This window comes from Anas platyrhynchos, chromosome Z (genome assembly GCF_047663525.1).
Source record: "Anas platyrhynchos isolate ZD024472 breed Pekin duck chromosome Z, IASCAAS_PekinDuck_T2T, whole genome shotgun sequence".
NCBI classification, from domain to species: Eukaryota; Metazoa; Chordata; class Aves; order Anseriformes; family Anatidae; genus Anas; species Anas platyrhynchos.
The window spans coordinates 77,479,127-77,500,542 of NC_092621.1; the positions used below are offsets into that span (position 1 = coordinate 77,479,127).

The 21,416-nt window shown below is 38.3% G+C and overlaps 1 long non-coding RNA gene across 3 annotated transcripts; it reads right to left on the reverse strand.

Annotated features, from left to right (window-relative positions):
- Positions 1 to 4,671: 4,671 nt before the first annotated feature.
- Positions 4,672 to 16,752, reverse strand: LOC110354552 (uncharacterized). 3 transcript variants are annotated; one of them, XR_003493023.3, is made up of 5 exons: positions 16,724 to 16,752; positions 9,637 to 9,731; positions 8,902 to 9,033; positions 7,073 to 7,207; positions 4,672 to 5,095 (listed from the first exon to the last, which is right to left on the reverse strand). It is a non-coding gene; the product is annotated as an uncharacterized lncRNA (long non-coding RNA). The 3 variants fall into 3 exon arrangements; XR_005261709.2 differs by having other exon boundaries at positions 7,073 to 7,273; XR_002406661.4 differs by lacking the exons at positions 4,672 to 5,095; positions 7,073 to 7,207 and adding an exon at positions 8,009 to 8,510.
- Between the last annotated feature and the right edge of the window lie 4,664 nt (positions 16,753 to 21,416).

Consider the following 21,416-nt stretch of genomic DNA (forward strand, 5'->3'; position numbering starts at 1 on the left):
CAATAGACTATTGTGTAGGACCAGGCTCTGCAGTTTCATATGCTCTAATGATGCCAGGGGGTCAAACACAACCCCTTCTCCAACAACAAAGTGAAGGAAAGGGCACATTTTTCATCCAGACTGGGTTTCACAGGTAACTACTCCATAACTAGATGAAAGCCCCTCTAGATGTACTCCATTCTGCCCCACACCCCAAACCTACAGTATTCCTGGGAGTATTATAAAGAGGGAGAGTGTTGATAGCTTCTGGGCCATGTTTCCTAGGAAGGTAATCTTTGTCCCCCAGAACCTGGGAGACTTCACATGGAACTTAAGACCTTGAATTCCTTCCCTTTTGATGCAGTAACAAGTCAGCATCTCCAATGATTATAGGCTTTGATTCAGCTGGGTATTGAAACATTATTAAAAAAATAATAATAATAAAAAAAAAATCTCTGGACATATTCCTGGACTTGAGCTTAAGCATATGTCATCAAGGATATGTGCCACTCTAATGGCCTGTTATTACAGAATATCTGTTCTTCTACTTCTTCCTTTCTCCTTCTCTTACCCTCTCACCTCATATTAATCTAATACGCAATATTGCAATAATCAAATCCAGATTTACCTTAGTTAACACCCTAGAAACAATTTTTAAAATTTCATTTTTTAGTGTCCTCATAGTGAGTTATAAACATATCACAAAGAATTTTGCGTCTGGCACATTTCAGCTGGATAGCTGATCTTTATCAATAAGCAATGATACAGAAAGAGCATGAAATGCAAAGCTGCAAAACACTAAATAATTAGAATCACAGGGGGGAGGCTATTTCCGCAGCTTTCTTACCACCCATGTAGCCATTTAGATGTTAATTCACTCTTCATATAAACTTTTGAAAAAAAAAAAAAAAAAAAAACAACTCTATATATTTATATATGTAGAAAAAATAATTTATCGAACTACTTTTATCATAACCATGGTATCATAAAATGTTGCAAGAACAGGGACATAGCTTATCATCACAAACAATGCTGAAATGTTGAACAGCTGTTGATCTTTTGCTTCCTGTTCTCATACAGAAAGTAGACCTAAAATCGAATGTCTAGCTCAGGGTCTCAGCACCATCAGGAGCACAAATGTATTTTTGGCCATACAAGATCTGACTCGTCTCTGGTTCCAGGAAAGTCTATTAAAAAAAGATTTTTTATCTGGCTGTTTTTCAAGTCCCATATTTCCAAATGATTTATAGCACGTGTGTGTGTGCATGTGTGTGTGCAGGGGGCTGGAGTGCACACTGTCTATAAGGATAGTATGTGTTACTGTGACTGTGCATCTTCTGACATGGACTGTGCACAAGAAGTTCCGACACAAACCAGGGCTTGTCCAGGTAACACAGTCTGTGGTGTCTGGACTCCTGCAGCAAGCAAACAACATATGTAATTTTGGTGAGATGAGGTGTGTGATTAAGAGGAATTTATTAGGAATCCGACCAGATTTGAGGGACAATGGTCTGAGCCAACAAATGAAATTATTTGCCCCAAATTATTTCCTTGGCTGTATTTTGAATACTCTTGTCATTCCTGGAGTAACTTGAAATAACATGTGGATTCGTGACTTCTTTTTGACCTTCTCTCTCTAATTAATGAATTAATGGTCCATTACTTCTAATGTCTATTAAGTATCTGGCCAAATCTTGACTAAAATGACTTTCATTGAATGCCCTGCTAATGCTGTGAACCACAGTTGTAGCTTGATTAATGCCATTGGATTGATGAAACTGAAACTTAAGGCAATAATGATAGTTTTGTGTTGTTGTTGTTGTTTGTCTTTTGCTTTCTGTTTTGTTGTTGTTATTATTGTCATTGTTATTTCTTACTTTTTTCTTCCTTTCAGGGTGTTTTTTCTATTACATCAGAGAAGCTGGGCAGTGGTTTGGTACTAGGTGAGTAAAATGCATGGAATAAGTCCATTAGAAAGGAAACATTGAAATATATTTATTCATTCAATTCCCATATCTGCTTCTGTTATTAGTCTGTTTCTGACCAAAATGATTTCTAACTGTGTAAACTTCTCATTAAAATTATTCAGCCAGTGTTCCCAGAGTTCAGGAGCTGAGACTTGATTCAAGATTTCTTAATTTAAAAGGAAAACTCATTTTGATTAAAGCAAATTTCAGAAAAAACCTGTAAATAGTTCCTAAATGAATCAAAAATATCTAAAGATTAAATACATTTGATCCAGGGGACTGTAAACAGGGAAATATCTTGTGATTATTCCTACTAAATATAGGGAAAAATTAAAATACGATTCTATGTATACCCTTAGTATAGCCAAGCCATCCTCATCTACCAAAAAAAAAAAAAAAAAAAAAACTGGTTTACACCAGTTTTCACATCTATAGGCTAGATCTTTCATAATTCTTAGCTATTTTATGCAATTAGATTACATACATGGACAGTTGCTATACCTCAAACTATTAAATTGCAGAAAGGAACTCAAATTTAAGGGCCATTCATCCTGTTTCCTGTGTTTACACAGAAGAGACCACAGAAACTCTGGACAGAAAATTTTATTTTAGGCTCTCTAAAAGTCAGCATTTTATGTAGTACATTGGTAAGTAGTAAAGTTTACCCCAGACAGTGGTTTCAAAGGAGGTGTTGTATCAACTGCAGCCAATCAAGGTCTGCAGAGGCTTGGCCTCTATAGTAACGGGGATAACTGAGTGCAGAGGGTATCTACATATCTATATATGTATAGAATGGACTGTTACTGGGACTCTGACACAGATTTGAAATCAGAGAGCTAGAGTTTTTCTGGTTTTGGTGGAGAAGTGTTTTTTTTGGTGGTGATTTTTTTTTCCTTTTTTTTTTTTTTTTCTGTATTCCTGAGGTATGTGTCTTACAATATGCTCTTTGTTATAAGAAACAGTTCATATCAAAACATTTTTTCTTCACTAATCTCAACATCTGCTTGGCTTTGTTTCTTTGCATGAATGATTTTTAAGGAATTAGATCTTTACAAACAAACCATATTTTGACTAGTAAAGGGAAGAGTAGCAGAAAAAGGTAAGCTTTGTGAAAAGATTTGATTCTGCTTTTTCTTCTGAGGCATCAGTAATGCCTGATAGCAGTCTATCAAACATCTATGGCCCTGAATATATATGAAAGTACTATTGCTTACTATCCATGATTAGAGCAAATTATGACTGACACATTTTTTTTTATCCTGTTAACCATATCAAAAAGAGACAAATCCACACTTTCAGCCTTGTTCCTTTAGAATATTTTATTTTTATAAATAATTGTTATGTTACTATTAATATTATAATAATATTAATGGTATAATTACTATTTTTATTAGTATCAGTAAGTTATTATTTTCAGCAATAGATACAATGGAAATAGACAGAGGAAATGAAGCCAAAATCTACTGTTTGGACAAGGGCAATGCTGCTTCTGGGCCTGGCCACAAGCAGCACTTGTGGATGAATGGCCAGGGATGGGAAGGCAGTGGTGCTGGAGAGGCTCTGGAACAGGATGGGACTGAGACTCTGGTTGAACCCTTGCAGCAAGGGTGGCCAAGCACATACCAGCAGAGCTGCAGACCAGAAGCGCAGTGCACTCAAGGAGGGGTTCCTTCCGTGGTCTCAACACATCTCCAACCGCTTCTGTCCCACATCCACCTTGGGAGTTCTCCAGCCCGACAGACAACAGGCAGGAGGGGAGATCCCCGACAAGGCCTCAGTGCCAGTGGCCGAGGTGTCTGGTGGGAGGCTCAGAGACAAGGTATTGTGAGGCCAGGGGCAGAGGTTGGGCACTTGGGGCATTCAGCAGCTGCTGCATGGACAAAGAGAGGGATGAGAGGACCAAGCACTCCATGGAGACACAGCACATGGCGACACAGATGGCATTAGGGAACACTGCAACAAGGCAGAGAGGGCACATTTGGTCCCTAGGGCATGGCCAAGGTGGGTAGGTTGCTACAGAAGCCGAGAGAGTTCCACTGTGGGCAAAAGCCTCTTTCTGATGGCCTGACTGTCACTAGAAAGTTTTGTTACAAGATCTCCAAAGGTCTTTTCTTACAGAAATACCTTTCTGACTCTATGACTGCCATTTCCAGCCACAGAACAGCAGTGCTCATAGGTTACCTCTCCACTGTCCACCCAAGTATAGCCTAATTAGAGAAAAGTCTGTATCTTCCTCAGGAATTCATGGGAGCATGGGAGCAGAGAGCAGTGCATGCCAGCTTCCAAGAAAAAAATTAGGCAAGGGTTATTGCAGGAAGACAAAACAAGACTGTTGTGGGTTGAAGTTTCAAGTATTTTGTATGACAATATGCCCCAATTTTTACTAAAAGACACTTGTACTTGAGTTCAAGGAAGAGTCTCTTCTGGGAGGGGAAGTGGTATTAGAAGAGCGCTTGCAGCTTTACACTGTTTTCTTCCATTCTTGCTTTGTATTTCCAAAAATAAATGGTTCATTCATTTCCATCACAAGCCTCCCATTCAGATTTGTCCTGTGTAAATTCACTAGGTGAATCAGGCCATCCAGTAAATAAAATAAAATAAAATAAAATAAAATAAAATAAAATAAAATAAAATAAAATAAAATAAAATAAAATAAAATAAATAAAATAAAATAAAATAAAATAAAAAAGAGTAGCATGGTCCCATATTTACAGAAGAGATCTGACATTCAATGTCTCTGCTTCACTTTCATTATCTATGCACTGAACTTGCAACAAAAGCACTTTAAAAGTGTCTGTTTTTATAATTATAAGTAGTTCTTCTAAGAGTAATTCAGCCTGGGGAGTTAACTATTTAGAAAGGGCTGATTGATCCTTGTTCCTTCCCATAAGAAATACCTCGTAATCATTTCTGAATTGATGAACCCTGTAAAGCATAGCTCTGCTAAGATCCCAAATCCTCTTGTCAGATTAAAATTAAATTTGGAACTCCTATATCCTGGACAGCTGTGTGGCTTATGATAGATCAGATGGAGGGAAAGCTATGTGCTCTGTCAAACCCAGGACGTTATCCTGTATGAACTGTGATGAGTTATGAGGATGGGCAGCGTTCCACAGCCTTCAAAGGCCTTTTAAGGGAACAGCATCCATCTGCAAAAAAAAAAGCATGGAAGCAAAGTCATTACTGTTCCCAACACACAAACGTGGTGCTTCATGACAGCCACTTCTGAAAGTGTTCTAGTGGTATCAGGCTGAGGCAGAAACATAACAGGAGGAAATGTGATAAATAAGTAGACATACAAGTAGCATATGGCATTGTTGGAATAGCCAGGATGTGGCAGGACAGCCTTCATGCCCTGAGGGATAGGTACAAGCCCTGCAGCAGAGGCTGGCAGGGAAGACAAGGAGGGGTGGCTTACTGCCTGCGGGAACTGCTGGGACCTGGGGATGTCCCTGCAGGATGGGAGGCGGGCAGGTGAGATCAAGTGGCTTGGGACCAGAGAGGAGGGAAGGTGAATGGGTGACACCCTGGGTCTGTTACTGACTGATTGCACTGCTAGGGGGGGAAGAAGGAAGACAATGTGAGGAAGACTTTGGCTGTTTATCTTTGTCTCCTGGGGGTCTTCAACCTCCCTGACATCAGTCGTGAGGAAAATGCAGTGAGGCACAAGCTGTCAGGGAGATTTCTAGTGGGCATTAGGGACAGATTTGTGGGACAGGTCCTGGTGGGGTCAACCTGGGGTAGACAAGAGCTGGTCAGCAACAGGGAGGAACTGCCAAAGCACGCAGTAGCCAAAGACAGTCCTGGCTGAAGTGACCATGAAGCTCTTGACCCTGGTCAAGATTCAGGGGTGAGCAGCAGAGGGCAGACCCTGGACTTCAGGAAAGGAAGGAAACTTCAGTATGTTCTAAAGACTAAAGGGGGCAGGTGGACATGCACAGCACGGGGTACATTGGTTGAGATTGTCAAGGGTCTGGAATTGAGAGCAGATGTAATGTTTTTCCATGTGACAGAAATTTCAGCATATTGGCAACTTCACATTAAATAAATCTAATAAATACTTTTTACAAAGCATTGAGTCACCAGTTTTAAGATCTGCTCTCATATGTTGTAGTACACCTTGTATCTCTGCAAAAATTTATGTAAGAACACAGGAATTAGAGTTCAGGTGCTTTATTTCTTCAGTCCTTCCTGTAGACTGAGCTCCCTAATTAACGCACCCATCCCGCGATCCATGGTCATCAGGAGACTGCAATGGTGCATTGCACGTCTCCATCAGGAGGTGCCTGAGGACAAAGTCCTCACCACTTGAAAAACGATGGGTTACAGCCTCTTAATTATCAACAGTACTTTAGACGAGAGATGTACAACCAAAAATATTGAGAAGAGTTTTTTAAATTACAGGCAAAATAAAAACCCCAGACAAAAAAACTTTCCAACAAAATGTTCAACTTCAGATCAAGCTGGTCAAAATGCTTTGCTTTGCGTGAAATACAGAATTTTTCACAGGAAATTTCTTTTTCAGTGAAAATATATTTTCTGTGGTTTTCTTTAGCTACTAGTTCCCAGATGGTCTTTATTAGATACTAATTTCTTAGAAGCAATTAATGAAATACTCCTAAGTCCCTTAGGCTGAAAATTGCACTGGAAAGAATGGAAAAATCATTTGGGTTTCACATGTGTATGTGCTTGGAAGAGGTATATATATAGGGACCATATTCATTCCAGTTACATAGAAATTACTCAAAACAGTGATTGACATTCATTTTATCTGAAGTCATTTGTCTACACACTTCTGCATTGCCAGATTTAATGCTGATGATATGCTCCAGTTCATTAATAACTGTTTCGAAAATGTGGCTGCAGATCTAAGCTTTCAATGATGGTGGTGAAAGCTGTGGTTTCAAATTAGGGTATTTCTTTAGCTCATTGGAGATTCAGAAATCTCAACATTTGTGAATTGGTTGCTGTAAATGTTTAATGGTTTTCATTCTTTTCTAATGTTTATACATGGCAAGATTCCCTAGCCCATAGCTGATACATACTGTGTAAATGACATCACGGCTTTCCTTCCCTAGCAACTTTTAACCCACCACATTGGTTCTGCCCTCTAAAGAAAATCTTACTTGGAAGATTTCAGTCTTCAGTTTTACAGCTTTTCCTGAGCACTTCATCAGGACAGGTCTCCAAAGAAGGATGAATTTCATTTCCTTTCACCTGTCTTGAATGCTCCTTCTGGAAGATCTGCATCTGCCTGCAGTCTGCACAGGGAAGGGGGATCATGAGAAGGTGGCAAATTGGGGCCGGTCTCACTGCCCCAGGTGGCCCTGGGGAAAACAAGTGAGAGAAAGAGGGGATGCAGCTCCAGTGGGATCCCCTCCCTCCATTAAACTGGTCCTTCCACAAGGGAAGAGCTCTTTCATTCTTTGAGGAACATAATAAATAAACCCTGCAGCATCCTAGTGAAAAGAAACAGAATTCAATAACAACAGTTAATAAAAGCCTGTGCATTAGCCCAGTATTGCAGTTTGCATTTGTAAGATAGTTAGACAGTCTAAATTAACATCTTTATTTTCTAATTAGTAGAGCTATCTTTCACCAAAAACCGTCACTTCATTATTTACTTGCCACTGTTTTTCTATAAGATAGCATATTAGATTTCATTTTTACCCCAGGTCCATGTAATTTCCCTGAGTTTAATATTATAAGTTGGTGTAAATGTACATGTTGGTGTAAATGTGTACACTATGAGTTGGTGTAAATGATCTTAAAATAAAATAAATAAATAAATAAAGGAAAAGTTTGATTTTGTTTCCCATGATAACTTTTTTTTACCTATGAAGAAAAAAAAAATTCAAAAATAACCTTTCAGGACTTCTTGCAGAACAAATGCAATCATTATGTCATTTAGTATATAATCAGTTTTGATCTGGGAGTATGTAAGTAACTAGTGTTCAGGTGACTAAACCTCAAATGACTAAAATATTTTTAAAAGTCATTTTGCTTAGTTTTAAGCAACTGAGAGTCAATTAAAGCATTTTATTTGTTCACGGCTTTAGAAAATTACATATTCCCCTATCCTACTCACTACAGAAACATCGAAATAGCAGCATACATCATCATGAGCTAGAAAATTTCTCTGTAATATTTTGAAGATATGACAAGATGAATAAATTAATATAGATGAAAATAGATGAATACAGTTAGGACTAAATGGCATGCATGGACTATTTCCAACAAATGAGTCTTATTAAGCCCCTTCCTGAAGCAGTCAATAAAGGTTCTAGTACTTTTCTGTTTTAAGGAGTCTGAAAGACATTTTTTCTTGTGAGACTCTACACCAGACACACGTGTTGCAGGGAGGATTACTTCCCTGAAGGATGTGCACGTCTTTAAATTCAGATATGGACCTTAGTCTTAAGCTCCTCCACAGCCATTCTCCATTCCCTTCAGGCTTTTCCTCTTCATGAGCACTGAGATGCCAGACACTGATATGAAGACCTTTACATTTTGATCTTTCTCCAGAAATAACTCCAGGGCAAAGTTATGTAGGTTTTCTTTAACCTGGCATAATTGTTGGGAAGCAGGGGATGTAATTTGATTGCCATTGTAACAGAAGAGACAGATAAGAATCACAAAAATTTACAGTCTGAGAGAAAAGGTGAATGGGGAAAAGCAGTTTCTGCTGGATTTTTCGAAATAATCTTTTCTCCCAAGAATACATGGACAAATGGAAAACAATGTAAAGGAGACCAATTGGATGACAGGCATACTAATGCTACCCTAATTTGAAAATTAAATTTGTCTGAAATAGGAAACCAAATTGAACGCAATTAGAGCAGCCTAAACAAAGAGATGCTTAGAGCCACACTGATTTGTCCTCATCATCTCTCCCTGTGATGGGTAAAATAACCAGCCTGATTGTAAGTGTACCTTTGGTGAGACAGTGACACACCTTGTGTACTTCTGCTCTGCCTTGCTCTACTGCAGAGTTCACTTCTTCCAAGCTCCTCACTTCTTCATGGGTGAGAAGCCACACTCTTTAACATTAGCCCAATTCGAGGAAGATTAAATTGTAACATGCTACCTACAATGAAAAAAAGAGAAAATAAAAAAAATTAAAAATAAAAAAATTGCTTGGAGTGAAGAAGGATATTCCAGGTTTTAAATTCTTCCATTGGCAATCTATGCCTTAGTCAGATTCCCTGACAAAGTGAAAATAAACAGTTTATTTTTGTCCTTCTCCCACCGCCACACAGTTTCCAAATTATAGATTGAATTTTCAACCATGTTTGATATATGGCATGACTCTGAAAGTGCAAGCTGACAATACAATTTTAAAATAAAGAAAGATCTTTCTTTTTTATCCTTTTTCAGGAAAGTGCAGGAAAGAACTGACATTTTTGTAGTTTCCCACCTCTCCACAAATTGACTAAATGTCAGCAAATATTATCTACCTCGGTAGATCTGTTACTCTTTTAACAAATGTTTCTTCTCTTAAAAATCAGTGTTGTTATATGTTCATGAATGGCCAATCACTATTAAAATTCATCTGTGTAAGGCTTATCCAGGAGCACCTGTATGCATACTTGATTCAGTGAATAAATAGGGTCTTGTGCCTCCTCATCGCATTTTTGCCTTTTTAAAATTAATTTCTACAGTTTTTGGGAAATGCTCACACTGAACTTACCAATATCCTGTAAAATTTGATTGACACCAAGGCAACTTCCCACTATATAAAACTGCATTGAATTAGGTCCTTTCTCTGACTCATTTTCCTCTGCCCTGGTTTATGGGGAGAAAAAAAAAAAAAAAATGTTTTCCTGCATTGTATTTAACTACTTTCTCTTTTGTACTCAGTCTTCTCAGTTAAGTACTTGAAATAACCATGAAAATATATCAAATTATAGGTTATTTTGCTGAAAACAAGCATACCTTGTAAACGTAGATAGGGCATTGTTCAATGCTTTTGGAAAAGGGTTCATAAATACATGCACAAGAAGGTTGTTGAGAAACTGCAGCTTGGGGTAAGGCAATACAGGCTACATGGTGATGCAGGTAATATGCAAATTGGTGAGGAAAACCCTTCTGGGATGTGCATGTAATATGAACAATCTTTCCCTGTGCTGATGTCACCCATGACAAAATTCAATCATCCACATGTTCATATGTCCTCTTTTGGTTATTTACTTTTTTTTTCATATTGTCCAGTTCCCTTCTCCACATCATTCAAGATGTGTCTCAAACCCATCAAAATTTTTCCAGCATGTTCATAATTCTTCTGTATATTTTTCTTTCCACTATTCATATGTACTGATCTGTATTTACTCAACCTATCATCATGAAGATGTACAAATGTCTCTTGGTAAACTACATTTATGCAGGAAGGGTTTGAGGCTCCTTTTTATATTAATAACAGCTTCTTCTCTAGAAAGAACAAAGCTACACAGGTGCTTTTAGTACAGTAACAGACTAGCTGAACAGGTCACAGATGCTGCTGAAATCTTTTTAGCCTCTGATCTCACTCCTCTGTTTATTCCTTGTATTCACTCATTAAAGACTGAATTCAGAGAGCTTGATGGATGTCAGCACTGACCTGTTCACCATTATGCTGTAGCTTGGAGCTAAATATGCAGCCTTATTGTTGTCTGTGTGCAAACTAAATTCCACGTTGAGTTATACATAACAACCCATTTCAGTTTTTGTTGTTTGTTTGTTTTAACATCTCAAACCATTTTCTGTCTTTATGGTCTATATAATCACGAGTATAAATTCACTTGTGATTCAACTGGTTCTTAAGTACTATTACTTTCAATACAGATTAAATAGGGAACTCCATAATGTGACTAACTGACAATAACACAAAAGTGAAGACTTTAACAGACTTTAAATGACTCATATCAGAAGAGAAATATACTGATTTATTTTTCCCCATGTAGCTTTCACTCAGTGTTTTCAGATCAAGAATCACCACAATTCCCTGAATTCTTAATGTATTACCACTAGGCAAAATACACAAATCCTGCTGAAGATAAATTGATAAAGCTGTCATGTAAATGTCCATCAGTGTGCTGTGCTGCGTAGAGTTTGTGTCTTGTTTCAAATATGTATAAAGAGGGGAGAGTTTTACTCAGGTTTTTGGAAGCTTTTCACCTTCCCTTTTTTCCCTCTGTGACCAACCAGTAAACCCCTATGGTGGAAGATGGCTCTGTGGAGATGATCAAGGGTGATGTGCCCATGAAGTTGGAACTGTATTGTTCCATGGGAACGATGCAGGTGTGTGACTGCATTTGTTGTAAAGATGCACAGAGGGGACCTCCTGTATCAACACAAATTACGTCAGCTTCAGATTTACTGCAGACGGAGCACCATCAACTGCCCTCTGGAAGACAGACTGCCTGTCCTGTCAAGCACCACAGCTGTTAACAAGAGGTAATTAAGCCTACCACCCACACACTCGTTCCAGGAACCAGGGAGATTTCCGTCAGTGAAAGTCCAGGGAAGGCTGACTTTGTACATCCCAAAGGCTGCCAAGTGTGAGACTCAAGACTCTGGATGGGCACAGACAGCACTGAGACATTTTATAAAGGCTGGAAAGGGAGGAACAACTCTGATGGCAAACACTACTCCTTCTGTGCCCCCATTTTGAAATGAGACCACTGCCAACACTGCATTACAAGTCCTCACACACCTTTTGAGGCAGTCATAGCTCAACTACCGTCCAACCTTTCCATCTACATTTCAAGCTCTAGTCACATCACACTTCTAGACAGATAGAAGAGGCCCCAGGAGGATGTTGGTGCAGGATAAAGGGGAAGATACCAGCATACTACTAAATGGAGGACTCCAGCACATATCAAGTCTGAAGAGAAAATTAAAAGGCAAACCAGGGAAGCTCAAATGACTGGAAGCATGAAATGATTTGTTATTCTCTGCACATTCTCTGCACCTTTTCTCAAAGTATTAATTAGTCTCCTGCTCTAACAGGGAGGGAGCGCAGGAGAATGATTCAAACCAAAGAACAATATTGGCAAAAGAACAAATGGGTATACACTGGCTATTAAAAAGCTTAGGGTGGAGTTTAGAATATGGTTTCTAATTGTCAGAGAAAGAAGGTCATCGAGTGGCTTTCCTTATAAAGGCAAGAACAAAAATCTAAATGTCTGTACAACAGAAATGGTGTTTGGGTTTATGAGATTTATTTCATTTACTTATACCATGAATCAGATTCCCTTTGCCATGATAACAAGACCATGGGAAGATTTTACTGAGAGACTTCATTAACACAAGAGCAGTGTTTTGCTGTTGCTGTAATGAAACAGGAGATGAAAACATGACTGAAAAGGGAGAGGATTTGAAGTGCTTTTTTGCAGTACAGCTACACCAGAAGAATAACCATGTAAGAAGAGACAGCTAAACAGTCAGAAGACTATTGAAATTAATCTAATTTTCAAAACTATGTGGATTAGTTGTAGTCAGGGTTCCATACAATTACTGGTACAAAGAATAAACAAATGTGTGATTCACTCTCATCATTCTTATTCGTGCACTTCTCACGCCTTTATTTTTGCTGCACCAGACATTAACTTGGTTGTTCCCCCACTAGGGCCATATTGTTTTCTTCTGCTGCTATCTTGCAGCTCACCCTGTGGGATTAGACACTGCTGTGGCTATGAGCAGGACAGCAAGTGGGACAACATTGTCTCGTTTTTATGCTAGTTTATTGGCCAAGCCTTTCTGCTGTCTGTTAGGATAAATATGTGCAGAGTGCTCAGTTTAAGAGTGAATACACTCCCTAGAAAAATACCTTTTTTTGTCTTTTTTTTTTCCTTTTCTCCAGTCCATTGATGTGCTTTCTAAGTATATTGCAAAATATAATAAAATATTGTGTAACTTATGAAGCCCATATAGATATTCAACTGCACTGAAATAATATGAATTAATGACTTTCAGGAGCCAGTAACTCTGCTTTGGAAATAGATCAGCTGTATGCAATACTTCAGATAAGCTTTAAAACATCTGCAAGTTTCCAGTTCCATTGCGAGTCCTCTGATGCAGAGAGAGCCCTCCCGAAACAGCATTGTTAACCTGTTTTGTTGCAACCTGTTAACCTGTTTTGTTGCAGCAAGTTTTGAAAACTTGCTTCACCTTTGTCAGTGCTTGTGTCTCATTTGTAGTTGTTTCTTGATGCCTCTGTATGGATATAAGTCATTTAAGGCTCTCAAGACTTAGTACTTCCACAAGACTGTATTAGAAGTGAATTGACTCTCTACTTTCCTTTTCTGATGTAAATGTTTACAGATATTTCATAAATGAAAGATTTCAATTTGAATCTTAGAATCATATTATAATATGCTCCAAATATAATTTTCTGGAAGTAGTAGCATTAGAAAAATTACGATGTTTATTTGAAATAATAATGTGATTACTATTCTCAAGTTAGGAAGCTTCTTTGGAATTACAGTTTATAGGCCATTTATAACAAAATAGTGCATAAAATGTTGAAGGAGACAGGTGAAGAGGAAGAAAATTTGGAAGAGAAATCCCCCTTTTCTTCTTTTTCTTAAGCAAGAATACACAGATGAGGATTTAAAGAAAAAAGCAATCTGTGTTACCCAAGAAATTTATTATTTTGAGGTGTTTGTCAAAGTTTGGACTACACACTGTAATTTGATTATTTAACACTATTTAATATCAACTGTAATTGGGTTTTAGAGCAAAAGATGGAACACAGCACATGGCTGTAAAAGTGTTTCATTTCCAAACTGCATTTTTTTCATGCTTTCTGCATTGATTCTTTTCTAATTTATGCATTATAAATTATGAAACCAAGATAATGTTTATACTTATGTCAGTCATAAAATAATGAATGCATAATAATGAAGTGATACCCAAGCAGAACTGTAGTACATCATTCAGATGCCATGCTTTAACTTTAATTTGTATGTTTGTTTCTTGGCCCTTTTGCCCTGGCATGTGAGCCTACTTTTTACTTCTCTGTAAACAACATATTTGAGTCCATTAATCTACAGAAACTGGAAAATTTTTACAAGCTTTTGATGGATTTCTGCAGACTGACCAAATGGTCATCTGCTATTTTCCATTGAAAGCGCACCCTTGCAAGCTAAGAAATTAGCCAGTAAAATGTTATCAATGGCTTTGCAAAATGAAAGTCATCTACTTCAAAAGGCTTGAGCATTCATTAAAGAAATCTTATGAAAAACCTTTCTCCACAGGCATTCAGTTTGGTAATACTTCTATGTTTGTCTTCCATATTTTTCTGGATATGTATTCTTTTTTATGAACACAGAAGCATTTCCCTGATTTTACAGGTGTTAGTCACGCAAATGAGATTACATAGATTTAGGACTTTTCTTCAAGAGCAAGCTGATGCATGACAGTGATAACATAGCCCTAAAAATTCACTGCATCTGCTGCAAAGTCCTCTGGCTTCTTGTCTTTACTGTGATTTCCATAGCATCATAGAATCATTAAGTTTTGAAAAGACCTCCAAGATCATCTGGTCTGACCACCCCCCTACCACCTGTGTTACCCACTAAACCATGTACCTAAGCACCACATCCAACCTTTCCATGAACATCCCTAGGGACAGTGATGCCATCACCTCCCTGGGCAACCCATCCCAATGCCTGACTACTCTTTCTGAGAATAAATGCCTCCTAATTTCCAACCTAAACCTCCCTGACCAATAAGGTCTCTTCTGAGCCTCCTCTTCTCCAGACTAAACAACCCCACTTCCCTCAGCCACTTCTCACAGGACTTGTGCTCCAGGCCCTTCACCAGCTTCATAGCACTTCTCTAGACATGTTCTAGGGCCTTGATGTCCTTCTCATACCGAGGGGCCAAAAACTGAACACAGTACTCAAGGTGCAGCCTCACCAGAGCAGAGTACAGGGGGATGACCACCTCCCTGGTCCTGCTGGCCACACTGTTTCTTATACAAGCCAGGATGCTGTTGGCCTTCTTGGCCACCTGAGCAATGTGCTCAGGTGGCCAGCTCATGTTCAGGTGAGCATCAACCAACACCACCAGATCCTTTTCCTCTGCACAGCTTTCCAGTCACTCTGTCCCAAGCCTGTAGCACTGTATGGAATTGTTGTGACCAAAGTGCAGGACTTGAGAACAACAGTTGACAGCAGTATTTGCATCCGCAAAGTTGTATACCAGCATTGGGGATCTAGGATTGAGGTAAAATAATAGAAGGCAGCAGATTTCACTTTATATTTCAAAAGGAGTTGAAAATGAAGTTGGAGTAAGTGAGACACAGGAAATGATAGAAAAGCAGGAACTCGTCATATCATTGAGTTACGAAGTCAATAATTTAATCTCTCACATCCAGTATGTAAATTAAGTAGAAATCCAGTATTGAGTAAAAATCCAGTATGTAAATTAAGTAAAATCCAGTATGTAATTAAGTATCCAGTATGAAAATTAAATCATTTCTTTCTGCCAGGATAAGCCCACTGAGGAGTATGTCTTGTGCTCATTTCAGCCCCACGTTTACAGACAATGGGGTCATGCAAGGCACCTGGTTTTTTAGCTGAGATGTGCTAACTGCTTTCACTTCTGGATAGCTACATTTGTGTTACTTTACATTTTCCAAAACAAAATATATCCTAACATGCTAGTTTCCTTTGCCTATTTTTAGTAGTATAGTCTCTAAATATAGGAAACAAAGAAACAACCGAAGAAACAACCAAAGAAAGAAAGAATAACCAAAAGTAGTGCACATGGATGGCATGATTAGTGAATCAGAACATAGTGCCCCATAGCTTCACACAAAATAACATCCACTGTCAGCAAGGTCTCAGAAGTAAAAACAGCTTGTCACAACTGGAGAGTGCAGCTATGATGGAGATGGGTAATGCCAGGTTCAAAATGGGATCACAAGGAAGATGAACAATAGCTTAAAGATGGCATGGTGGACAGCCCAAATGAAGCAAATTAAGTACTCAGGAGATGTTAATATGAAAGCAGCACCAGGAGCACACTGAAGGCGCAGTGACCTGTATTCCAGAGGCTTTTAAGACCAAGGATTCCTGAAAGCCATGCTGTACTTTGTTGTAACTCTGATATCTGGTGGCAACGTGCCACTAGAAAGAAACAACATTAGCTCATTTTTAAAAGGGTCATTGGTTTGATTCCATGCTCTCCGATTAACAGGAACAATAAATTAAGAGAAAGAAAAGAAGATTTTAAGACTCAAGGGTGCTCTTCACTGATCCTGTACCACCAAAAATGCATTGTTTAATTGAAGCACATGTGAAACTGGCTACCTGTTTAGGTACATCAAGTGCACAGTTTGTAATCAACGGGCAGCCCCTCATTTGCAGTCAAGTAAACACAAATCTAAGTCAGAAGGACTCTTCTCCATGGCATGAATTGGATTGATGGTTTTTATGCTCATAAACCTGGGTTGCCTGTGCTGAAGGCAGTTAATTGAATCTTAACTGATTGTCAGATTCCAAAGAATAAATTTGAATTCCTTCACTTATCTTTGTCAGAGCGTTCTCAGAATAATTCTGCTGCTGCCCCTCTTATCAGTCACCTGATGCCTCATGTTGCAAGCAGCAACTTCTATCTGTCTTCATGTACACACTTTGTCAGTGACTATATATTTTGCTCCAATAACAATTCTGGAAGTTTTTTATGCCCACTTGCTGGTTTCCATACTCTTCAAAAGCCCATCTTTCAGTCTCTGAGTGCTCGGTACATTTCTTCTATAAGATGGTCTTTATAAGATGGTCTTGGCTTACCTCTGAACGGTTTCAAGAGGATCATGCAGTAACCAGCCTGGCCAACCTCACACTAATGAAGACTTTAATGGGATTGCTCTCAGCTGGATCTGTCATCATGCTTTGCAACAACAAGAGAACAAGTGGATCTGTTTAGCAGTTGCAGTGCACTCAAAACTTGGGTCAGTTGATACTGAGCTGAACTCTCTCAAAGTCTGCTTATTGAGACACAGACAACATTTGCTTTTACAGCTTTGCTTTTTTTTTTATATTCTGAAAGACATCATTCAGTCAAATTATGAACTGCTTGCAATGAAAAGGTATGTTGTTTTTTTCTCTGTGCTCCATTTTTCTGTATGTTAATATGTTTTTATTGCAAGCTAACAGATGCAAAACAGATAGATTTTTACCGAGATAACATGGCTTAGTTTTAATAAAACAAACAGGTTAGTTAAACTGTCACCAAAATTTGTCTCAACATCTAAAACAAAAACACATAAAGCTATGTACATATGACAGATTTTTGATTCTTAGATAACCCTGTCCTTGTGCTGATTTTCAGTAGCTACCTATAAGCAACTATTGGTTAAAGAACCCAAACATAGTATGAAGTCTTCCCAAGTTAAATTTGTAAACTAGATGGTATTTCAGCAGAATAGTGATGATTGAAGTGCAGATTTCTGGAATAGCTAAATGGTATTGAAGGAGTGTATAGGAAACAGATTGAACACTGACATATAAATCTGTCTTTATAGCAGTCTGATTCAAGTGCATCCAGGGCACGCCTGTCCTGAGTCTCAAGTGATAGGATTTGCATTTAAAAAAAGCAAAGATAAAACAGAATGACTACTGACCATCTTGAATTTTCACAGTGGAATAAACATTATGTATTGAAGAAAAAAAAATAGTGGAAGAGTAGACAATCAAACAGATTTTCCTTTTTTAAAATAAATATATTTATCATGTTATTGCTTTTGGAAATTCACTCAATTTAAAGGAAAAACAGCTAAGAACAGGTATTGGGAAAGTAATAGCAATTTCCTAATCTATGTAAGAATGAGCAGAGACTTCTTCAAGATCTGAGAGCATTCTATTTCCCCAAGGAGCTTTATTTTCAAAAATGAAGCTTTACTGCCGTCCACTGAAAAAGCTTTTTCACAATCAGATGTGCAAGGGAAAACTACCAGCAAGCTATCTGTCTGATGTATCCTTTCTTGGTGCAGAAGGTAGTGAACTGGTTAAAACATTTTGTTTAGCAAATAATTTAATGTCAGGTGCAATTATTAAAATTATATATAGGGGTTTATGCTCATATAGGAAAAACAGTCAATTACATCATATAATATTTATAGGGGCATTTATATAGAGCATTTTTTAACATATAACTGAAATAGTAGACAATTCAGGAGCACTTATAAGAGCTGCTTCCTTCCTCACCCGGTTTGCTGGATAGCAAAAATTCCTTCTGCAAGTGATGTGGATGGGTTTATTCAAGCTGCCAAAGCCAAATACTTGTTATGAACACTCTTTGCAGCAAAGATAACAAATATTTAACAAGTGTAGAAATTGCCTTGTGACACTCAAGAGAACATCTCTAAGTCGTGTAATGGGTCTCTCCAGTGATGGCTTTTATGGTTAGAGGGAGAAAAGGAACATTGAAATATCCCATATTTAATTTTCACTGGAATGGTTTGCTCTTCTTGCAGTTCATCACTTCCAGCAGAACATTAATCATGATAGCTGAGGTTAAGCATGGCAACTCCCTCCTGGTGCTCTATGCCTGCTCTGGATAGGCAATATAACTCACTTGTTTCTTTCAAATCGACCTGCCAGTTCTCTGTTCCAGCTGGCCACCTCTGCTGACTGAAAAGCAGGAAATGAACAGAAGGGCCATTTTCTGCATTGCTCTCCACCACAAATTTACAGCCAAGGGTTGTGCCTAGGGTGGTGGAGCCCTGCTGTGCAGTGCAGGAAAAGGCTCACAGTGTAGCTTCATTCAGGCTGAGAGGGAAGACTCCACTGGCTGTGCATAGTGTGAAGGGGATCACAAAGCCACCTTGGGGTCTCCCAGCTGCTTTTAGCCCCACATCACTCAGCAGCTCTTCCTCTTCTAGTTGAAGTTTTCCTGATTTGAGCATCTTTTAACATTCAGTATCAGCCCTACCTATTCACTTACTTAGCAGTCTAGCAAAAGTCTTTACACTGATAAGGCACTGAGTTTATTATGTTGCAGTAGTTAATTTGCAAGAACACCTATCTGTGGCTTATCTCCCTTGTCCAACCAACATGTCAATACTTGACAATTTTAGAAAAAGCCATCACATGCACAAACTCATTTCAAATGCATTTGAATATTTTTATGGCATTGCATGTACTGAACTTACTTATTTTTTTTCACAATGAAAAAGAGGTTCCAAAACAAACAAACAAAACATTAAAAGAGTATGAATTCTGCCGAGGTAACTCAGGCTGCCTGGACTTTCCATGGCTTTTCTCTGTTTCTCTTTTCTGTGGATTCAAGCTACTTTCCACCCTTACATCCTAAAAAGTAGTTGAGCTCAAAATAGCTCAAAATACGTTAAAATTGGGCAGTGCATGGAGCCTTGTGGCACAATCTTATTAATGAACTTTTAGAAGTGAGTGAAAAAGACTTAATCAAGCAAAAATTAGGTTAACCAAATGAAGAGGCACAGTTTGTGTGTGACAAATTTCAAAAAGATGTAATCCATGAATTAATACATTTTATCAGGTCTAGGAATCTCCCACAGGAGAGTAGTTTATTCTAACATTCCTCAGTTTTACCTACCTTTTTTACCATACCTTCCAAATACAAATAACTTGTTGATGATTTTGGTAACAGCTTTATCTGGTTTCTAATCTAATGCACTATCAATGATTCATTATTAACAAATATTATGAAACTATTTGCACTGAAATACTGCCCAAAATAAAATAAGGGCCTTAATCCCTAGCCATAACTCCAAAGAAATAAACCTTGGTTAGATTTATGTTTTTTAAGACTGAGCAACCACTAACGAGCTGAAACAGCTTTTGTCAGATCTGATGATTTCTGACAAGCTCTTTGAAAAGCAATGACTTCTCTTCTTTCTCTAATCACCCAGCCTATGCTTGGAATTCCATCTGAGCATCAAGCATTCAAAAATTAGGACAACAACAAGCAATAACATGATATATTGTTTTCTATTTGTATGTCAGTAACTCGATCAAGGTGTAGCATAATGTCTTTAAAGCAACCATGACAAATATTTGTCCTTCCTGCAATATCAGCCTGCTTGTTATCATTTTGCAAAAAGAAAACTCTTTAGATTTGTTTCATTTAAAGGAAAGTAGTTGCAGATATTCAGTGCTATAATTAATTACATTGTGTATAATAACTACATCCTACAATGAGTTATGCAGAAAGTTAAGAAAAGAAAGGACTTCCCCTAAAGACATTTTTACCATAGCAGTATTTTACAGGAATATACTGGTAATACAGCATCCTTCACAGATTTTTAAATATATTTATATATATATATATTTATTTTTTTTCCTACAGATTCCATTGCATCACTGTATTTTCAGTATTATCACAGAGATAGCTCCACATGGACATTACATAAACATTCCTGAATATGGCAAGCAGGGGAGGATGTAAAAATATACACTGTTGTACTGAGTCAGAAAAAGAGGTTGTGTAGCTCTGTTTTCAGTCTACAAATCAAAAAAAAAAAAAAAAAAAAAAAAAAAAAAGCCTTAGTGAATCCCTGCCTCAAAGGGCAGGGATTAAATGAAAATTTCCACCAACCGGATGGAGTAGAAAGAGATACAAAGAGAGTTTGATTGTATGTTTTCTCTTGGAAAACAAATCTGGTGTTACTGCTAATGGATTCTTTTAGCGTTTTTAGAGTAGTGTCTAAGAAGACAAATGTGTTTTCATTCTAAGCTGTCTGAAAAGAACAAACAAACAAAAAAAAAAAAAAACCACGGTTCAGAATTACTTGAGGAAGAGCTGCTTCTATGGCAGGCATTTCATGAATACCTTCATGATGATGGAGAAAACTGAGCCACTCATGCTCATTAGCTGTCTTGCCCAGACACTCATGGATAGAGTTTGTTTAAAATAAACACCTTAATTACTGGGGTCTTGGCACAGGGTAGTGAGGGGGAGGTGTGAGGGGGAGGGATTCAATGGCTCAAAGAGGATCTCTGGTGGCCGTCCAAATGATGACAGCAGCCTGTCTTGCAAGGGTTGTTGCATTGACATCTTCATCTTAGTCAGGAGAAACCCCCCAAATGGCTGTTCTGCTCTGTTCTTATAGCCCTGTGGTCATATATACAGGCTATGTCTGTGGGGGTCTGTGGTGCTGTGTGACCACCCCAGCATGTGCATGATCCCCCACTATTGTCTTTACTTGCAAACATCTCCTATGTAACCCAAATAAGAGAGGCTACCCTGATAGGTTATTTCTGCATCTGCAGAAAGTTTCCCTTGTCCACTTAAAAGTGTCTGATCTGTGAACAGTTGATCATTTCTGCAGCAGGAACAGCCTGGGAATCCCTGATCAGTCTACTTGTTGTGAAATCAATGCATTTACACATGTAAGTGGGGGGATCATGCACAGCAGGAACTACCTGCGACAATGTCTGGGATGGTATGAAGTTCCCACCTGGAGAGCTGCTGCAGCAATCTGCCAAACATCTAATTCTGAGG